This window comes from Petromyzon marinus, unplaced genomic scaffold (assembly GCF_048934315.1).
Source record: "Petromyzon marinus isolate PM22_M1 ecotype Great Lakes invasive population unplaced genomic scaffold, UKy_Petmar_22M1.pri1.0 PM_Scaffold_106, whole genome shotgun sequence".
In the NCBI taxonomy this organism is placed as follows: domain Eukaryota; kingdom Metazoa; phylum Chordata; class Hyperoartia; order Petromyzontiformes; family Petromyzontidae; genus Petromyzon; species Petromyzon marinus.
In genome coordinates this window covers 112,214-132,179 of record NW_027423065.1, presented here as the reverse complement: position 1 = coordinate 132,179, position 19,966 = coordinate 112,214, and the positions used below count along the sequence as shown (strand labels likewise).

General features: G+C 41.9%; 1 protein-coding gene across 3 annotated transcripts in view; it reads left to right on the top strand.

Annotated features, from left to right (window-relative positions):
• LOC116937167 (uncharacterized) overlaps positions 1-19,966 on the top strand; it is a 112,617-nt gene that overhangs the window by 31,448 nt on the left and 61,203 nt on the right. The gene's annotated exons all lie outside the window — the stretch shown is intronic.

The following is a 19,966-nucleotide window of genomic DNA, read 5'->3' as shown; positions in this document are numbered from 1 at the left end:
AGCTAGATGTCAATGTGCAGGAGCTAGATCTCAATGTTCTGGAGCTAGATGTCAATGTTCAGGAGCTAGATCTCAATGTTCAGGAGCTAGATGTCAATGTTCAGGAGCTAGATGCCAATGTTCAGGAGCTAGATGTCAATGTTCAGGAGCTATATGTCATTGTTCAGGAGCTAGATGTCAATGTCCAGAAGCTAGATGTCAATGTTCAGGAGCTAGATATCAATGTTCACAAGCTAGATGTCAATATTCATGGGCTAGATGTCAATGTTCAGGAGTTTGATGTCAATGTTCAGGAGCTAGATGCCAAAGTTCAGGAGCTAGTTGTCAATGTTCTGGAACTTGATGTCAATGTTCAGGAGCTAGATGTCAATGTTCAGGAGCTAGATTGGCAATTATCAGGAGCTAGATGTCAATGTTCAGCAGCTAGATGTCATTGTTCAGGAGATAGATGTCAATGATCAGAAGCTAGTTGTCAATGTTCAGGAGCTAGATGTCAATGTTCAGCAGCTAGATGTCAATGTTCAGCAGCTAGATGCCAATGTTCAGGAGCTAGATGTCATTGTTCAGGAGCTAGATGTCAATGTTCATGAGCTAGATGCCAATGTTCAGGAGCTAGATGTCAATGTTCAGGAGCTAGATGTCATTGTTCAGGAGCTAGATGTCAATGTTCTGCAGCTAGATGTCATTTTTCAGGAGATATATGTCAATGTTCAGGAGCTGGATGTTAATGTTCAGGAGCTAGATGGCTATGTTCAGGAAGTAGATGTAAATGTTCTGGAGCTAGACCTCAATGTTCAGGAGCTAGATGTCAATGTTCATGAGCTAGATGCCAATGTTCAGGAGCTAGATGTCAATGTTCAGCAGCTAGATGCCAATGTTCAAGAGCCAGATGTCAATGGTCAGCAGCTAGATGGCAATGTTCAGGAGCTATTTTTTAATGTTCAGGAGCTAGATGTCATTGTTCAGGAGCTAGATGTCATTGTTCAGGAGCTAGATTTCAATGTTCAAGAGCTTAATGGCAATGTTCAGAAGCTAGATGTCAATGATCAGGAGCTAGATGACAATGTTCAGGTGCGAGATGTCAATGTTCAGGAGTTAGACGTCAATGTTCAGGAGCTAGATGTCAATGTTCAGGAGCTACATGTCAATGTTCAGGAGCTATATGTCATTGTTCAGGAGCTAGATGTCAATGTCCAGAATCTAGATGTCAATGTTCAGGAGCTAGATATCAATGTCCACAAGCCTAATGTCAATATTCAGGTGCGAGATGTCAATGTTCAGGAGCTAGATGTCAATGTTCAGGAGCTAGATGTCAATGTGCAGGAGCTATATCTCAATGTTCAGGAGCTAGATGGCAATGATCAGGAGCTAGATGTCAATGTTCAGCAGTTAGATGTCATTGTTCAGGAGATAAATGTCAATGATCAGAAGCTAGATGTCAATGTTCAGGAGCTAGATGTCAATGTTCAGGAGCTAGATGCCAATGTTCAGGAGATAGATGTCATTGTTCAGGAGCTAGATGTCAATGTTCAGGCGCTAGATTCCAATGCTCAGAGCTAGAAGTCAATTTTCAGGAGCTAGATGTCACTGTACAGAAGCTAGATGTCAATGTTCAGCAGCTAGATGTCATTGCTCAGGAGATAGATGTCAATGTTCAGGTGCTGGATGTTAATGTTCATGTACTAGATGCCTATGTTCAGGAGGTAGATGTAAATGTTCAGGAGCTAGATCTCAATGTTCAGGAGCTAGATTTCAATGGTCAGGAGCTAGATGCCAATGTTCAGGAGCTAGATGTCAATGGCCAGCAGCTAGATGACAATGTTCAGGAGCTTATTTTCAATGTTCAGGAGCTAGATGTCATTGTTCAGGAGCTAGATGTCATTGTTCAGGAGCTAGATTTCAATGTTCACGAGCTTGATGTCATTGTTCAGAAGCTAGATGGCAATGTTCAGGAGCTAGATGACAATGTTCAGGTGCGAGATGTCAATGTTCAGGAGTTAGATGTCAATGTTCAGGAGCTACATGTCAATGTTCAGGAGCTACATGTCAATGTCCAGAAGCTAGATGTCAATGTTCAGGAGCTAGATATCAATGTTCACAAGCTAGATGTCAATGTTCAGGAGCTAGATGCCAATGTTCAGGAGCTAGTTGGCAATGTTCAGGAGCTAGATGTCAATGTTCAGGAGCTTGATGTCAATGATCAGGAGCTAGATGCCAAAGTTCAGGAGGTAGATGCCAATGTTCAGGAGCTTGATGTCAAAGTTCAGGAGCTAGATGTCAATGTTCAGGAGCTAGATTGCAATGATCAGGAGCTGGATGTCAATGTTCAGCAGCTAGATGTCATTGTTCAGGAGATAGATGTCAATGATCAGAAGCTAGATGTAAATGTTCAGGAGCTATATGTCAATGTTCAGGAGCTAGATGTCGTTGTTCAGGAGCTAGATGTCAATGTTCAGGAGCTAGATGCCAATGTTCAGGAGCTAGATGTCAATATTCAGGAGCTAGTTGTCAAAGTTCAGGAGATAGATGTCAATGTTCATGAGCTAGATGTCAATGTGCAGTAGCTAGATCTCAATGTTCAGGTTCTAGATGTCAATGTTCAGGAGCTAGATGTAAATGTTCAGGAGCTAGTTGTCAAAGTTCAGGAGCTAGATGTCAATGTTCATGAGCTAGATGTCAATGTTCAGGAGCTAGATCTCAATCTTCACGAGCTAGATGTCAATGTGCAGGAGCTAGATCTCAATGTTCAGGTGCTAGATGTCAATGTTCAGGAGCTAGATGTCAATGTTCAGGAGCTAGATGTCAATGTTCAGGAGCTAGATGTCAATGTTCAGGAGCTAGATGTCAATGTTCAGGAGCTTGATGTAAATGTTCAGGAGCTAGATGCCAAAGTTCAGGAGCTAGATGCCAATGTTTAGGAGCTTGATGTCAATGTTCAGGAGCTAGATGTCAATGTTCAGGAGCTATATGTTAATGTTCAGGAGCTATATCTTAATGTTCAGGAGCTAGATGTCAATGTGCAGTAGCTAGATCTCAATGTTCAGGTGCTAGATGTCAATGTTCAGGAGCTAGATGTAAATGTTCAGGAGCTAGATGCCAATGTTCAGGAGCTTGATGTCAATGTTCAGGAGCTAGATGGCAATGATCAGGAGATAGATGTCAATGTTCAGCAGCTAGATGTCATTGTTCAGGAGATAGATGTCAATGATCAGAAGCTAGATGTCAATGTTCAGGAGCTATATGTCAATGTTCAGGAGCTAGATGTCGTTGTTCAGGAGCTAGATGTCAATGTTCAAGAGCTAGATGCCAATGTTCAGGAGCTAGATGTCAATATTCAGGAGCTAGTTGTCAAAGTTCAGGAGCTAGATGTAAATGTTCAGGAGCTAGTTGTCAAAGTTCAGGAGCTAGATGTCAATGTTCATGAGCTAGATTTCAATGTTCACGAGCTTGATGTCAATGTTCATTATCTAGATGTCAATGTTCAGGAGCTTGATGACAATGTTCAGGTGCGTGATGTCAATGTTCAGGAGTTAGACGTCAATGTTCAGGGGCTAGATGTCAATGTTTAGGAGCTACATGTCAATGTTCAGAAGCTAGATGTCAATGTTCAGGAGCTAGTTATCAATGTTCACAAGCAAGATGTCAATATTCAGGTGCGAGATCTCAATGTTCAGGAGCTAGATGTTAATATTCAGGAGCTAGATGTCAATGTTCAGGAGCTAGATGTCAATGTGCAGGAGCTATATCTCAATGTTCAGGGGGCTAGATGTCCATGTTCAGGAGCTAGATGTCAATGTTCAGAAGGTTGATGTCAATGTTCAGGAGCTAAATGCCAAAGTTCAGGAGGTAGATGCCAATGTTCAGGAGCTTGATGTCAAAGTTCAGGAGCTAGATGTCAATGTTCAGGAGCTAGATTGCAATGATCAGGAGCTGGATGTCAATGTTCAGCAGCTAGATGTCATTGTTCAGGAGATAGATGTCAATGATCAGAAGCTAGATGTAAATGTTCAGGAGCTATATGTCAATGTTCAGGAGCTAGATGTCGTTGTTCAGGAGCTAGATGTCAATGTTCAGGAGCTAGATGCCAATGTTCAGGAGCTAGATGTCAATATTCAGGAGCTAGTTGTCAAAGTTCAGGAGATAGATGTCAATGTTCATGAGCTAGATGTCAATGTGCAGTAGCTAGATCTCAATGTTCAGGTTCTAGATGTCAATGTTCAGGAGCTAGATGTAAATGTTCAGGAGCTAGTTGTCAAAGTTCAGGAGCTAGATGTCAATGTTCATGAGCTAGATGTCAATGTTCAGGAGCTAGATCTCAATGTTCAGGTGCTAGATGTCAATGTTCAGGAGCTAGATGTCAATGTTCAGGAGCTAGATGTCAATGTTCAGGAGCTTGATGTAAATGTTCAGGTGCTAGATGTCAATGTTAAGGAGCTTGATGTAAATGTTCAGGAGCTAGATGCAAAAGTTCAGGAGCTAGATGCCAATGTTTAGGAGCTTGATGTCAATGTTCAGGAGCTAGATGTCAATGTTCAGGAGCTATATGTTAATGTTCAGGAGCTTTATCTTAATGTTCAGGAGCTAGATGTCAATGTGCAGTAGCTAGATCTCAATGTTCAGGTGCTAGATGTCAATGTTCAGGAGCTAGATGTAAATGTTCAGGAGCTAGATGCCAATGTTCAGGAGCTTGATGTCAATGTTCAGGAGCTAGATGGCAATGATCAGGAGATAGATGTCAATGTTCATCAGCTAGATGTCATTGTTCAGGAGATAGATGTCAATGATCAGAAGCTAGATGTCAATGTTCAGGAGCTATATGTCAATGTTCAGGAGCTAGATGCCAATGTTCATGAGCTAGATGTCATTGTTCAGTAGCTAGATGTCAATGTTCAGGAGCTAGATGCCAATGTTCAGGAGCTAGATGTCAATGTTCAGGAGATAGATGTCATTGTTCAGGAGCTAGATGTCAATGTTCAGTAGCTAGATATCATTGTTCAGGAGATAGATGTCAATGTTCAGGAGCTGATGTTAATGTTCAGGAGCTAGATGCCTATGTTCAGGAGCTAGATGTAAATGTTCAGGAGCTAGATGTCAATGTGCAGGAGCTAGATCTCAATGTTATGGAGCTAGATGTCAATGTTCAGGAGCTACATCTCAATGTTCAGGAGCTAGATGTCAATGTTCAGGAGCTAGATGCCAATGTTCAGGAGCTAGATGTCAATGTTCAGGAGCTATATGTCATTGTTCAGGAGCTAGATGTCAATGTCCAGAAGCTAGATGTCAATGTTCAGTAGCAAGATATCAATGTTCACAAGCTAGATGTCAATATTCATGGGCTAGATGTCAATGTTCAGGAGTTTGAAGTCAATGTTCAGGAGCTAGATGCCAAAGTTCAGGAGCTAGTTGTCAATGTTCTAGAACTTGATGTCAATGTTCAGGAGCTAGATGTCAATGTTCAGGAGCTAGATTGGCAATGATCAGGAGCTAGATGTCAATGTTCAGCAGCTAGATGTCATTGTTCAGGAGATAGATGTCAATGATCAGAAGCTAGTTGTCAATGTTCAGGAGCTAGATGTCAATGTTCAGCAGCTAGATGTCAATGTTCAGCAGCTAGATGCCAATGTTCAGGAGCTAGATGTCATTGTTCAGGAGCTAGATGTCAATGTTCATGAGCTAGATGCCAATGTTCAGGAGCTAGATGTCAATGTTCAGGAGCTAGATGTCATTGTTCAGGAGCTAGATGTCAATGTTCAGCAGCTAGATGTCATTGTTCAGGAGATATATGTCAATGTTCAGGAGCTGGATGTTAATGTTCAGGAGCTAGATGGCTATGTTCAGGAAGTAGATGTAAATGTTCTGGAGCTAGACCTCAATGTTCAGGAGCTAGATGTCAATGTTCGGGAGCTAGATGCCAATGTTCAGGAGCTAGATGTCAATGTTCAGCAGCTAGATGCCAATGTTCAAGAGCCAGATGTCAATGGTCAGCAGCTAGATGGCAATGTTCAGGAGCTAATTTTTAATGTTCAGGAGCTAGATGTCATTGTTCAGGAGCTAGATGTCATTGTTCAGGAGCTAGATTTCAATGTTCAAGAGCTTAATGGCAATGTTCAGAAGCTAGATGTCAATGATCAGGAGCTAGATGACAATGTTCAGGTGCGAGATGTCAATGTTCAGGAGCTACATGTCAATGTTCAGGAGATAGATGTCATTGTTCAGGAGCTAGATGTCAATGTTCAGCAGCTAGATGTCATTGTTCAGGAGATAGATGTCAATGTTCAGGAGCTGATGTTAATGTTCAGGAGCTAGATGCCTATGTTCAGGAGCTAGATGTAAATGTTCAGGAGCTAGATGTCAATGTGCAGGAGCTAGATCTCAATGTTCTGGAGCTAGATGTCAATGTTCAGGAGCTAGATCTCAATGTTCAGGAGCTAGATGTCAATGTTCAGGAGCTAGATGCCAATGTTCAGGAGCTAGATGTCAATGTTCAGGAGCTATATGTCATTGTTCAGGAGCTAGATGTCAATGTCCAGAAGCTAGATGTCAATGTTCAGGAGCTAGATATCAATGTTCACAAGCTAGATGTCAATATTCATGGGCTAGATGTCAATGTTCAGGAGTTTGATGTCAATGTTCAGGAGCTAGATGCCAAAGTTCAGGAGCTAGTTGTCAATGTTCTGGAACTTGATGTCAATGTTCAGGAGCTAGATGTCAATGTTCAGGAGCTAGATTGGCAATTATCAGGAGCTAGATGTCAATGTTCAGCAGCTAGATGTCATTGTTCAGGAGATAGATGTCAATGATCAGAAGCTAGTTGTCAATGTTCAGGAGCTAGATGTCAATGTTCAGCAGCTAGATGTCAATGTTCAGCAGCTAGATGCCAATGTTCAGGAGCTAGATGTCATTGTTCAGGAGCTAGATGTCAATGTTCATGAGCTAGATGCCAATGTTCAGGAGCTAGATGTCAATGTTCAGCAGCTAGATGCCAATGTTCAAGAGCCAGATGTCAATGGTCAGCAGCTAGATGGCAATGTTCAGGAGCTATTTTTTTATGTTCAGGAGCTAGATGTCATTGTTCAGGAGCTAGATGTCATTGTTCAGGAGCTAGATTTCAATGTTCAAGAGCTTAATGGCAATGTTCAGAAGCTAGATGTCAATGATCAGGAGCTAGATGACAATGTTCAGGTGCGAGATGTCAATGATCAGGAGTTAGACGTCAATGTTCAGGAGCTAGATGTCAATGTTCAGGAGCTACATGTCAATGTTCAGGAGCTATATGTCATTGTTCAGGAGCTAGATGTCAATGTCCAGAATCTAGATGTCAATGTTCAGGAGCTAGATATCAATGTCCACAAGCCTAATGTCAATATTCAGGTGCGAGATGTCAATGTTCAGGAGCTAGATGTCAATGTTCAGGAGCTAGATGTCAATGTGCAGGAGCTATATCTCAATGTTCAGGAGCTAGATGGCAATGATCAGGAGCTAGATGTCAATGTTCAGCAGTTAGATGTCATTGTTCAGGAGATAAATGTCAATGATCAGAAGCTAGATGTCAATGTTCAGGAGCTAGATGTCAATGTTCAGGAGCTAGATGCCAATGTTCAGGAGATAGATGTCATTGTTCAGGAGCTAGATGTCAATGTTCAGGCGCTAGATTCCAATGCTCAGAGCTAGAAGTCAATTTTCAGGAGCTAGATGTCACTGTACAGAAGCTAGATGTCAATGTTCAGCAGCTAGATGTCATTGCTCAGGAGATAGATGTCAATGTTCAGGTGCTGGATGTTAATGTTCATGTACTAGATGCCTATGTTCAGGAGGTAGATGTAAATGTTCAGGAGCTAGATCTCAATGTTCAGGAGCTAGATTTCAATGTTCAGGAGCTAGATGCCAATGTTCAGGAGCTAGATGTCAATGGCCAGCAGCTAGATGACAATGTTCAGGAGCTTATTTTCAATGTTCAGGAGCTAGATGTCATTGTTCAGGAGCTAGATTTCATTGTTCAGGAGCTAGATTTCAATGTTCACGAGCTTGATGTCATTGTTCAGAAGCTAGATGTCAATGTTCAGGAGCTAGATGACAATGTTCAGGTGCGAGATGTCAATGTTAAGGAGTTAGATGTCAATGTTCAGGAGCTACATGTCAATGTTCAGGAGCTACATGTCAATGTCCAGAAGCTAGATGTCAATGTTCAGGAGCTAGATATCAATGTTCACAAGCTAGATGTCAATGTTCAGGAGCTAGATGCCAATGTTCAGGAGCTAGTTGGCAATGTTCAGGAGCTAGATGTCAATGTTCAGGAGCTTGATGTCAATGATCAGGAGCTAGATGCCAAAGTTCAGGAGCTAGATGTCAATGTTCTGGAGCTTAATGTCAATGTTCAGGATCTAGATGTCAATGTTCAGGAGCTAGATGGCAATGATCAGGAGCTAGAGGTCAATGTTCAGCAGTTAGATGTCATTGTTCAGGAGATAAATGTCAATTATCAGAAGCTAGATGTCAATGTTCAGGAGCTAGATGTCAATGTTTAGGAGCTAGATGCCAATGTCCAGGAGCTAGATGCCATTGTTCAGGAGCTAGATGTCAATGTTCAGGCGCTAGATGCCAGTGCTCAGAGCTAGATGTCAATGTTCAGGAGCTAGATGTCATTGTTCAGAAGCTAGATGTCAATGTTCAGCAGCTGGATGTCATTGTTCCGGAGATAGATGTCAATGTTCAGGAGCTGGATGTTATTGTTCATGTACTAGATGCCTATGTTCAGGAGGTAGATGTAAATGTTCAGGAGCTAGATCTCAATGTTCAGGAGCTAGATGTCAATGGTCAGCAGCTAGATGGCAATGTTCAGGAGCTTATTTTCAATGTTCAGGAGCTAGATGTCATTGTTCAGGAGCTAGATTTCAATGTTCACGAGCTTGATGTCAATGTTCAGAAGCTAGATGTCAATGTTCAGGAGCTAGATGACAATGTTCAGGTGCGAGATGTCAATGTTCAGGAGTTAGATGTCAATGTTCAGGAGCTAGATGTCAATGTTCAGGAGCTACATGTCAATGTTCAGGAGCTACATGTCAATGTCCAGAAGCTAGATGTCAATGTTCAGGAGCTAGATATCAATGTTCACAAGCTAGATGTCAATATTCAGGTGCGAGAAATCAATGTTCAGGAGCTGGATGTCAATGTTCAGGAGGTAGATGTCAATGTTCAGGAGCTAGATGTCAATGTGCAGGAGCTATATCACAATGTTCAGGGGCTAGATGTCAATGTTCAGGAGCTAGATGTCAATGTTCATGAGCTAGATGTAAATGTTCATGAGCTTGATGTCAATGTTCAGGAGCTAGATGCCAAAGTTCAGGAGCTAGATGTCAATGTTTTGAAGCTTGATGTTAATGTTCAGGAGCTATATGTCTATGTTCAGGAGCTAGATGGCAATGATAAAGAGATAGATGTCAATGTTCAGCAGCTAGATGTCATTGCCCAGGAGATAGATGTCAATGATCAGAAGCTAGATGTCAATGTTCAGGAGCTAGATGTCAATGTTCAGGAGCTAGATATCAATGTTCAGGAGCTAGATACCAATGTTCAGGAGCTAGATGTCATTGTTCAGGAGCTAGATGTCAATGTTCAGGAGCTAGATGCCAATGTTCATGAGCTAGATGTCAATGTTCAGGAGCTAGAGGTCATTTTTCCGGAGCTAGACGCCAATGTTCAGCAGCTAGAAGTCATTGTTCAGGAGATAGATGTCAATGTTCATGGGCTGGATGTTAATGTTCAGGAGCTAGATGCCTATGTTCAGGAGGTAGATGTAAATGTTCAGGAGCTATATGTCAATGTTCAGGAGCTAGATGCCAATGTTCAGGAGATAGTTGGCAATGTTCAGGAGCTAGATGTCAATGTTCAGGAGCTAGATGTCAATGATCAGGAGCTAGATGCCAAAGTTCAGGAGCTAGATGTCAATGTTCTGGAGCTTGATGTCAATGTTCAGGATCTAGATGTCAATGTTCAGGAGCTAGATGGCAATGATCAGGAGCTAGATGTCAATGTTCAGCATTTAGATGTCATTGTTCAGGAGATAAATGTCAATGATCAGAAGCTAGATGTCAATGTTCAGGAGCTAGATGTCAATGTTTAGGAGCTAGATGCCAATGTCCAGGAGCTAGATGCCATTGTTTAGGAGCTAGATGTCAAAGTTCAGGCGCTATATGCCAGTGCTCAGAGCTAGATGTCAATGTTCAGGAGCTAGATGTCATTGTTCAGAAGCTAGATGTCAATGTTCAGCAGCTGGATGTCATTGTTCCGGAGATAGATGTCAATGTTCAGGAGCTGGATGTTAATGTTCATGTACTAGATGCCTATGTTCAGGAGGTAGATGTAAATGTTCAGGAGCTAGATGTCAATGTTCAGGAGCTAGATCTCAATGTTCAGGAGATAGATGTCAATGTTCAAGAGCTAGATGCCAATGTTCAGGAGCTAGATGTCAATGGTGAGCAGCTAGATGGCAATGTTCAGGAGCTTATTTTCAATGTTCAGGAGCTAGATGTCATTGTTCAGGAGCTAGATTTCAATGTTCACGAGCTTGATGTCAATGTTCAGAAGCTAGATGTCAATGTTCAGGAGCTAGATGACAATGTTCAGGTGCGAGATGTCAATGTTCAGGAGTTAGATGTCAATGTTCAGGAGCTAGGTGTCAATGTTCAGGAGCTACATGTCAATGTTCAGGAGCTAGATATCAATGTTCACAAGCTAGATGTCAATATTCAGGTGCGAGAAATCAATGTTCAGGAGCTGGATGTCAATGTTCAGGAGCTAGATGTCAATGTTCAGGAGCTAGATGTCAATGTGCAGGAGCTATATCACAATGTTCAGGGGCTAGATGTCAATGTTCAGGAGCTAGATGTCAATGTTCATGAGCTAGATGTAAATGTTCATGAGCTTGATGTCAATGTTCAGGAGCTAGATGTCAATGTTTTGGAGCTTGATGTCAATGTTCAGGAGCTATATGTCAATGTTCAGGAGCTAGATGGCAATGATCAAGAGATAGATGTCAATGTTCAGCAGCTAGATGTCATTGCTCAGGAGATAGATGTCAATGATCAGAAGCTAGATGTCATTGTTCAGGAGCTAGATGCCAAAGTTCAGGAGCTAGATGTCAATGTTTTGGAGCTTGATGTCAATGTTCAGGAGCTATATGTCAATGTTCAGGAGCTAGATGACAATGTTCAGGTGCGAGATGTCAATGTTCAGGAGTTAGATGTCAATGTTCAGGAGCTAGATGTCAATGTTCAGGAGCTACATGTCAATGTTCAGGAGCTACATGTCAATGTCCAGAAGCTAGATGTCAATGTTCAGGAGCTAGATATCAATGTTCACAAGCTAGATGTCAATATTCAGGTGCGAGAAATCAATGTTCAGGAGCTGGATGTCAATGTTCAGGAGCTAGATGTCAATGTTCAGGAGCTAGATGTCAATGTGCAGGAGCTATATCACAATGTTCAGGGGCTAGATGTCAATGTTCAGGAGCTAGATGTCAATGTTCATGAGCTAGATGTAAATGTTCATGAGCTTGATGTCAATGTTCAGGAGCTAGATGCCAAAGTTCAGGAGCTAGATGTCAATGTTTTGAAGCTTGATGTCAATGTTCAGGAGCTATATGTCTATGTTCAGGAGCTAGATGGCAATGATAAAGAGATAGATGTCAATGTTCAGCAGCTAGATGTCATTGCCCAGGAGATTGATGTCAATGATCAGAAGCTAGATGTCAATGTTCAGGAGCTAGATGTCAATGTTCAGGAGCTAGATACTAATGTTCAGGAGCTAGATGTCATTGTTCAGGAGCTAGATGTCAATGTTCAGGAGCTAGATGCCAATGTTCATGAGCTAGATGTCAATGTTCAGGAGCTAGAGGTCATTTTTCAGGAGCTAGACGCCAATGTTCAGCAGCTAGAAGTCATTGTTCAGGAGATAGATGTCAATGTTCATGGGCTGGATGTTAATGTTCAGGAGCTAGATGCCTATGTTCAGGAGGTAGATGTAAATGTTCAGGAGCTATATGTCAATGTTCAGGAGCTAGATGCCAATGTTCATGAGATAGTTGGCAATGTTCAGGAGCTAGATGTCAATGTTCAGGAGCTAGATGTCAATGATCAGGAGCTAGATGCCAAAGTTCAGGAGCTAGATGTCAATGTTCTGGAGCTTGATGTCAATGTTCAGGATCTAGATGTCAATGTTCAGGAGCTAGATGGCAATGATCAGGAGCTAGATGTCAATGTTCAGCATTTAGATGTCATTGTTCAGGAGATAAATGTCAATGATCAGAAGCTAGATGTCAATGTTCAGGAGCTAGATGTCAATGTTTAGGAGCTAGATGCCAATGTCCAGGAGCTAGATGCCATTGTTTAGGAGCTAGATGTCAAAGTTCAGGCGCTAGATGCCAGTGCTCAGAGCTAGATGTCAATGTTCAGGAGCTAGATGTCATTGTTCAGAAGCTAGATGTCAATGTTCAGCAGCTGGATGTCATTGTTCCGGAGATAGATGTCAATGTTCATGAGCTGGATGTTAATGTTCATGTACTAGATGCCTATGTTCAGGAGGTAGATGTAAATGTTCAGGAGCTAGATGTCAATGTTCAGGAGCTAGATCTCAATGTTCAGGAGATAGATGTCAATGTTCAAGAGCTAGATGCCAATGTTCAGGAGCTAGATGTCAATGGTGAGCAGCTAGATGGCAATGTTCAGGAGCTTATTTTCAATGTTCAGGAGCTAGATGTCATTGTTCAGGAGCTAGATTTCAATGTTCACGAGCTTGATGTCAATGTTCAGAAGCTAGATGTCAATGTTCAGGAGCTAGATGACAATGTTCAGGTGCGAGATGTCAATGTTCAGGAGTTAGATGTCAATGTCCAGGAGCTAGATGTCAATGTTCAGGAGCTACATGTCAATGTTCAGGAGCTAGATATCAATGTTCACAAGCTAGATGTCAATATTCAGGTGCGAGAAATCAATGTTCAGGAGCTGGATGTCAATGTTCAGGAGCTAGATGTCAATGTTCAGGAGCTAGATGTCAATGTGCAGGAGCTATATCACAATGTTCAGGGGCTAGATGTAAATGTTCAGGAGCTAGATGTCAATGTTCATGAGCTAGATGTAAATGTTCATGAGCTTGATGTCAATGTTCAGGAGCTAGATGTCAATGTTTTGGAGCTTGATGTCAATGTTCAGGAGCTATATGTCAATGTTCAGGAGCTAGATGGCAATGATCAAGAGATAGATGTCAATGTTCAGCAGCTAGATGTCATTGCTCAGGAGATAGATGTCAATGATCAAAAGCTAGATGTCATTGTTCAGGAGCTAGATGCCAAAGTTCAGGAGCTAGATGTCAATGTTTTGGAGCTTGATGTCAATGTTCAGGAGCTAGATGCCAAAGTTCAGGAGCTAGATGTCAATGTTTTGGAGCTTGATGTCATTGTTCAGGAGCTATATGTCAATGTTCAGGAGCTAGATGGCAATGAGCAAGAGATAGATGTCAATGTTCAGCAGCTAGATGTCATTGCTCAGGAGATAGATGTCAATGATCAAAAGCTAGATGTCATTGTTCAGGAGCTAGATGTCAATGTTCAGGAGCTAGATGCCAATGTTCATGAGCTAGATGTCAATGTTCAGGAGCTAGAGGTCATTTTTCAGGAGCTAGACGCCAATGTTCAGCAGCTAGATGTCATTGTTCAGGAGATAGATGTCAATGTTCATGGGCTGGATGTTAATGTTCAGGAGCTAGATGCCTATGTTCAGGAGGTAGATGTAAATGTCCAGGAGCTATATGTCAATGTTCAGGAGCTAGATGCCAATGTTCAGGAGATAGTTGGCAATGTTCAGGAGCTAGATGTCAATGTTCAGGAGCTAGATGGCAATGATCAGGAGATAGATGTCAATGTTCAGCAGCTAGATGTCATTGTTCAGGAGATAGATGTCAATGATCAGAAGCTAGATGTCAATGTTCAGGAGCTAGATGTCAATGTTCAGGAGCTAGATGCCAATGTTCAGCAGCTAGATGTCAATGTTCAGGAGCTATATGTCATTGTTCAGGAGCTAGATGTCAATGTTCAGATGCTAGATGCCAATGCTCAGGAGCTAGATGTCAATGTTCAGGAGATAGACGTCATTGTTCAGGAGATAGATGTCAATGTTCAGCAGCTAGCTGTCATTGTTCAGGAGATAGATGCCAATGTTCAGGTGCGAGATGTCAATGTTCAGGAGTTAGATGTCAATGTTCAGGAGCTAGATGCCAATGTTCAGGAGCTACATGTCAATGTTCAGGAGTTACATGTCAATGTCCAGAAGCTAGAGGTCAATGTTCAGGAGCTAGATATCAATGTTCACAAGCTAGATGTCAATATTCAGGTGCGAGAAATCAATGTTCAGGAGCTGGATGTCAATGTTCAGGAGCTAGATGTCAATGTTCAGGAGCTAGATGTCAATGTGCAGGAGCTATATCACAATGTTCAGGGGCTAGATGTCAATGTTCAGGAGCTAGATGTCAATGTTCATGAGCTAGATGTAAATGTTCATGAGCTTGATGTCAATGTTCAGGAGCTAGATGTCAATATTCAGGTGCGAGAAATCAATGTTCAGGAGCTGGATGTCAATGTTCAGGAGGTAGATGTCAATGTTCAGGAGCTAGATGTCAATGTGCAGGAGCTATATCACAATGTTCAGCGGCTAGATGTCAATGTTCAGGAGCTAGATGTCAATGTTCATGAGCTAGATGTAAATGTTCATGAGCTTGATGTCAATGTTCAGGAGCTAGATGCCAAAGTTCAGGAGCTAGATGTCAATGTTTTGAAGCTTGATGTCAATGTTCAGGAGCTATATGTCTATGTTCAGGAGCTAGATGGCAATGATAAAGAGATAGATGTCAATGTTCAGCAGCTAGATGTCATTGCCCAGGAGATAGATGTCAATGATCAGAAGCTAGATGTCAATGTTCAGGAGCTAGATATCAATGTTCAGGAGCTAGATACCAATGTTCAGGAGCTAGATGTCATTGTTCAGGAGCTAGATGTCAATGTTCAGGAGCTAGATGCCAATGTTCATGAGCTAGATGTCAATGTTCAGGAGCTAGAGGTCATTTTTCAGGAGCTAGACGCCAATGTTCAGCAGCTAGAAGTCATTGTTCAGGAGATAGATGTCAATGTTCATGGGCTGGATGTTAATGTTCAGGAGCTAGATGCCTATGTTCAGGAGGTAGATGTAAATGTTCAGGAGCTATATGTCAATGTTCAGGAGCTAGATGCCAATGTTCAGGAGATAGTTGGCAATGTTCAGGAGCTAGATGTCAATGTTCAGGAGCTAGATGTCAATGATCAGGAGCTAGATGCCAAAGTTCAGGAGCTAGATGTCAATGTTCTGGAGCTTGATGTCAATGTTCAGGATCTAGATGTCAATGTTCAGGAGCTAGATGGCAATGATCAGGAGCTAGATGTCAATGTTCAGCATTTAGATGTCATTGTTCAGGAGATAAATGTCAATGATCAGAAGCTAGATGTCAATGTTCAGGAGCTAGATGTCAATGTTTAGGAGCTAGATGCCAATGTCCAGGAGCTAGATGCCATTGTTTAGGAGCTAGATGTCAAAGTTCAGGCGCTATATGCCAGTGCTCAGAGCTAGATATCAATGTTCAGGAGCTAGATGTCATTGTTCAGAAGCTAGATGTCAATGTTCAGCAGCTGGATGTCATTGTTCCGGAGATAGATGTCAATGTTCAGGAGCTGGATGTTAATGTTCATGTACTAGATGCCTATGTTCATGAGGTAGATGTAAATGTTCAGGAGCTAGATGTCAATGTTCAGGAGCTAGATCTCAATGTTCAGGAGATAGATGTCAATGTTCAAGAGCTAGATGCCAATGTTCAGGAGCTAGATGTCAATGGTGAGCAGCTAGATGGCAATGTTCAGGAGCTTATTTTCAATGTTCAGGAGCTAGATGTCATTGTTCAGGAGCTAGATTTCAATGTTCACGAGCTTGATGTCAATGTTCAGAAGCTAGATGTCAATGTTCAGGAGCTAGATGACAATGTTCAGGTGCGAGATGTCAATGTTCAGGAGTTAGATGTCAATGTTCAGGAGCTAGGTGTCAATGTTCAGGAGCTACATGTCAATGTTCAGGAGCTAGATATCAATGTTCACAAGCTAGATGTCAATATTCAGGTGCGAGAAATCAATGTTCAGGAGCTGGATGTCAATGTTCAGGAGCTAGATGTCAATGTTCAGGAGCTAGATGTCAATGTGCAGGAGCTATATCACAATGTTCAGGGGCTAGATGTCAATGTTCAGGAGCTAGATGTCAATGTTCATGAGCTAGATGTAAATGTTCATGAGCTTGATGTCAATGTTCAGGAGCTAGATGTCAATGTTTTGGAGCTTGATGTCAATGTTCAGGAGCTATATGTCAATGTTCAGGAGCTAGATGGCAATGATCAAGAGATAGATGTCAATGTTCAGCAGCTAGATGTCATTGCTCAGGAGATAGATGTCAATGATCAGAAGCTAGATGTCATTGTTCAGGAGCTAGATGCCAAAGTTCAGGAGCTAGATGTCAATGTTTTGGAGCTTGATGTCAATGTTCAGGAGCTATATGTCAATGTTCAGGAGCTAGATGACAATGTTCAGGTGCGAGATGTCAATGTTCAGGAGTTAGATGTCAATGTTCAGGAGCTAGATGTCAATGTTCAGGAGCTACATGTCAATGTTCAGGAGCTACATGTCAATGTCCAGAAGCTAGATGTCAATGTTCAGGAGCTAGATATCAATGTTCACAAGCTAGATGTCAATATTCAGGTGCGAGAAATCAATGTTCAGGAGCTGGATGTCAATGTTCAGGAGCTAGATGTCAATGTTCAGGAGCTAGATGTCAATGTGCAGGAGCTATATCACAATGTTCAGGGGCTAGATGTCAATGTTCAGGAGCTAGATGTCAATGTTCATGAGCTAGATGTAAATGTTCATGAGCTTGATGTCAATGTTCAGGAGCTAGATGCCAAAGTTCAGGAGCTAGATGTCAATGTTTTGAAGCTTGATGTCAATGTTCAGGAGCTATATGTCTATGTTCAGGAGCTAGATGGAAATGATAAAGAGATAGATGTCAATGTTCAGCAGCTAGATGTCATTGCCCAGGAGATAGATGTCAATGATCAGAAGCTAGATGTCAATGTTCAGGAGCTAGATGTCAATGTTCAGGAGCTAGATACTAATGTTCAGGAGCTAGATGTCATTGTTCAGGAGCTAGATGTCAATGTTCAGGAGCTAGATGCCAATGTTCATGAGCTAGATGTCAATGTTCAGGAGCTAGAGGTCATTTTTCAGGAGCTAGACGCCAATGTTCAGCAGCTAGAAGTCATTGTTCAGGAGATAGATGTCAATGTTCATGGGCTGGATGTTAATGTTCAGGAGCTAGATGCCTATGTTCAGGAGGTAGATGTAAATGTTCAGGAGCTATATGTCAATGTTCAGGAGCTAGATGCCAATGTTCAGGAGATAGTTGGCAATGTTCAGGAGCTAGATGTCAATGTTCAGGAGCTAGATGTCAATGATCAGGAGCTAGATGCCAAAGTTCAGGAGCTAGATGTCAATGTTCAGGAGCTAGATGTCAATGTTCAGGAGCTAGATGTCAATGTGCAGGAGCTATATCACAATGTTCAGGGGCTAGATGTCAATGTTCAGGAGCTAGATGTCAATGTTCATGAGCTAGATGTAAATGTTCATGAGCTTGATGTCAATGTTCAGGAGCTAGATGCCAAAGTTCAGGAGCTAGATGTCAATGTTTTGAAGCTTGATGTCAATGTTCAGGAGCTATATGTCTATGTTCAGGAGCTAGATGGAAATGATAAAGAGATAGATGTCAATGTTCAGCAGCTAGATGTCATTGCCCAGGAGATAGATGTCAATGATCAGAAGCTAGATGTCAATGTTCAGGAGCTAGATGTCAATGTTCAGGAGCTAGATACTAATGTTCAGGAGCTAGATGTCATTGTTCAGGAGCTAGATGTCAATGTTCAGGAGCTAGATGCCAATGTTCATGAGCTAGATGTCAATGTTCAGGAGCTAGAGGTCATTTTTCAGGAGCTAGACGCCAATGTTCAGCAGCTAGAAGTCATTGTTCAGGAGATAGATGTCAATGTTCATGGGCTGGATGTTAATGTTCAGGAGCTAGATGCCTATGTTCAGGAGGTAGATGTAAATGTTCAGGAGCTATATGTCAATGTTCAGGAGCTAGATGCCAATGTTCAGGAGATAGTTGGCAATGTTCAGGAGCTAGATGTCAATGTTCAGGAGCTAGATGTCAATGATCAGGAGCTAGATGCCAAAGTTCAGGAGCTAGATGTCAATGTTCTGGAGCTTGATGTCAATGTTCAGGATCTAGATGTCAATGTTCAGGAGCTAGATGGCAATGATCAGGAGCTAGATGTCAATGTTCAGCATTTAGATGTCATTGTTCAGGAGATAAATGTCAATGATCAGAAGCTAGATGTCAATGTTCAGGAGCTAGATGTCAATGTTTAGGAGCTAGATGCCAATGTCCAGGAGCTAGATGCCATTGTTTAGGAGCTAGATGTCAAAGTTCAGGTGCTAGATGCCAGTGCTCAGAGCTAGATGTCAATGTTCAGGAGCTAGATGTCATTGTTCAGAAGCTAGATGTCAATGTTCAGCAGCTGGATGTCATTGTTCCGGAGATAGATGTCAATGTTCATGAGCTGGATGTTAATGTTCAGGATCTAGATGTCAATGTTTTGGAGCTTGATGTCAATGTTCAGGAGCTATATGTCAATGTTCAGGAGCTAGATGGCAATGATCAAGAGATAGATGTCAATGTTCAGCAGCTAGATGTCATTGCTCAGGAGATAGATGTCAATGATCAAAAGCTAGATGTCATTGTTCAGGAGCTAGATGTCAATGTTCAGGAGCTAGATGCCAATGTTCATGAGCTAGATGTCAATGTTCAGGAGCTAGAGGTCATTTTTCAGGAGCTAGACGCCAATGTTCAGCAGCTAGATGTCATTGTTCAGGAGATAGATGTCAATGTTCATGGGCTGGATGTTAATGTTCAGGAGCTAGATGCCTATGTTCAGGAGGTAGATGTAAATGTCCAGGAGCTATATGTCAATGTTCAGGAGCTAGATGCCAATGTTCAGGAGATAGTTGGCAATGTTCAGGAGCTAGATGTCAATGTTCAGGAGCTAGATGGCAATGATCAGGAGATAGATGTCAATGTTCAGCAGCTAGATGTCATTGTTCAGGAGATAGATGTCAATGATCAGAAGCTAGATGTCAATGTTCAGGAGCTAGATGTCAATGTTCAGGAGCTAGATGCCAATGTTCAGCAGCTAGATGTCAATGTTCAGGAGCTATATGTCATTGTTCAGGAGCTAGATGTCAATGTTCAGATGCTAGATGCCAATGCTCAGGAGCTAGATGTCAATGTTCAGGAGATAGACGTCATTGTTCAGGAGATAGATGTCAATGTTCAGCAGCTAGCTGTCATTGTTCAGGAGATAGATGCCAATGTTCAGGTGCGAGATGTCAATGTTCAGGAGTTAGATGTCAATGTTCAGGAGCTAGATGCCAATGTTCAGGAGCTACATGTCAATGTTCAGGAGCTACATGTCAATGTCCAGAAGCTAGAGGTCAATGTTCAGGAGCTAGATATCAATGTTCACAAGCTAGATGTCAATATTCAGGTGCGAGAAATCAATGTTCAGGAGCTGGATGTCAATGTTCAGGAGCTAGATGTCAATGTTCAGGAGCTAGATGTCAATGTGCAGGAGCTATATCACAATGTTCAGGGGCTAGATGTCAATGTTCAGGAGCTAGATGTCAATGTTCATGAGCTAGATGTAAATGTTCATGAGCTTGATGTCAATGTTCAGGAGCTAGATGCCAAAGTTCAGGAGCAAGATGTCAATGTTTTGGAGCTTGATGTCAATGTTCAGG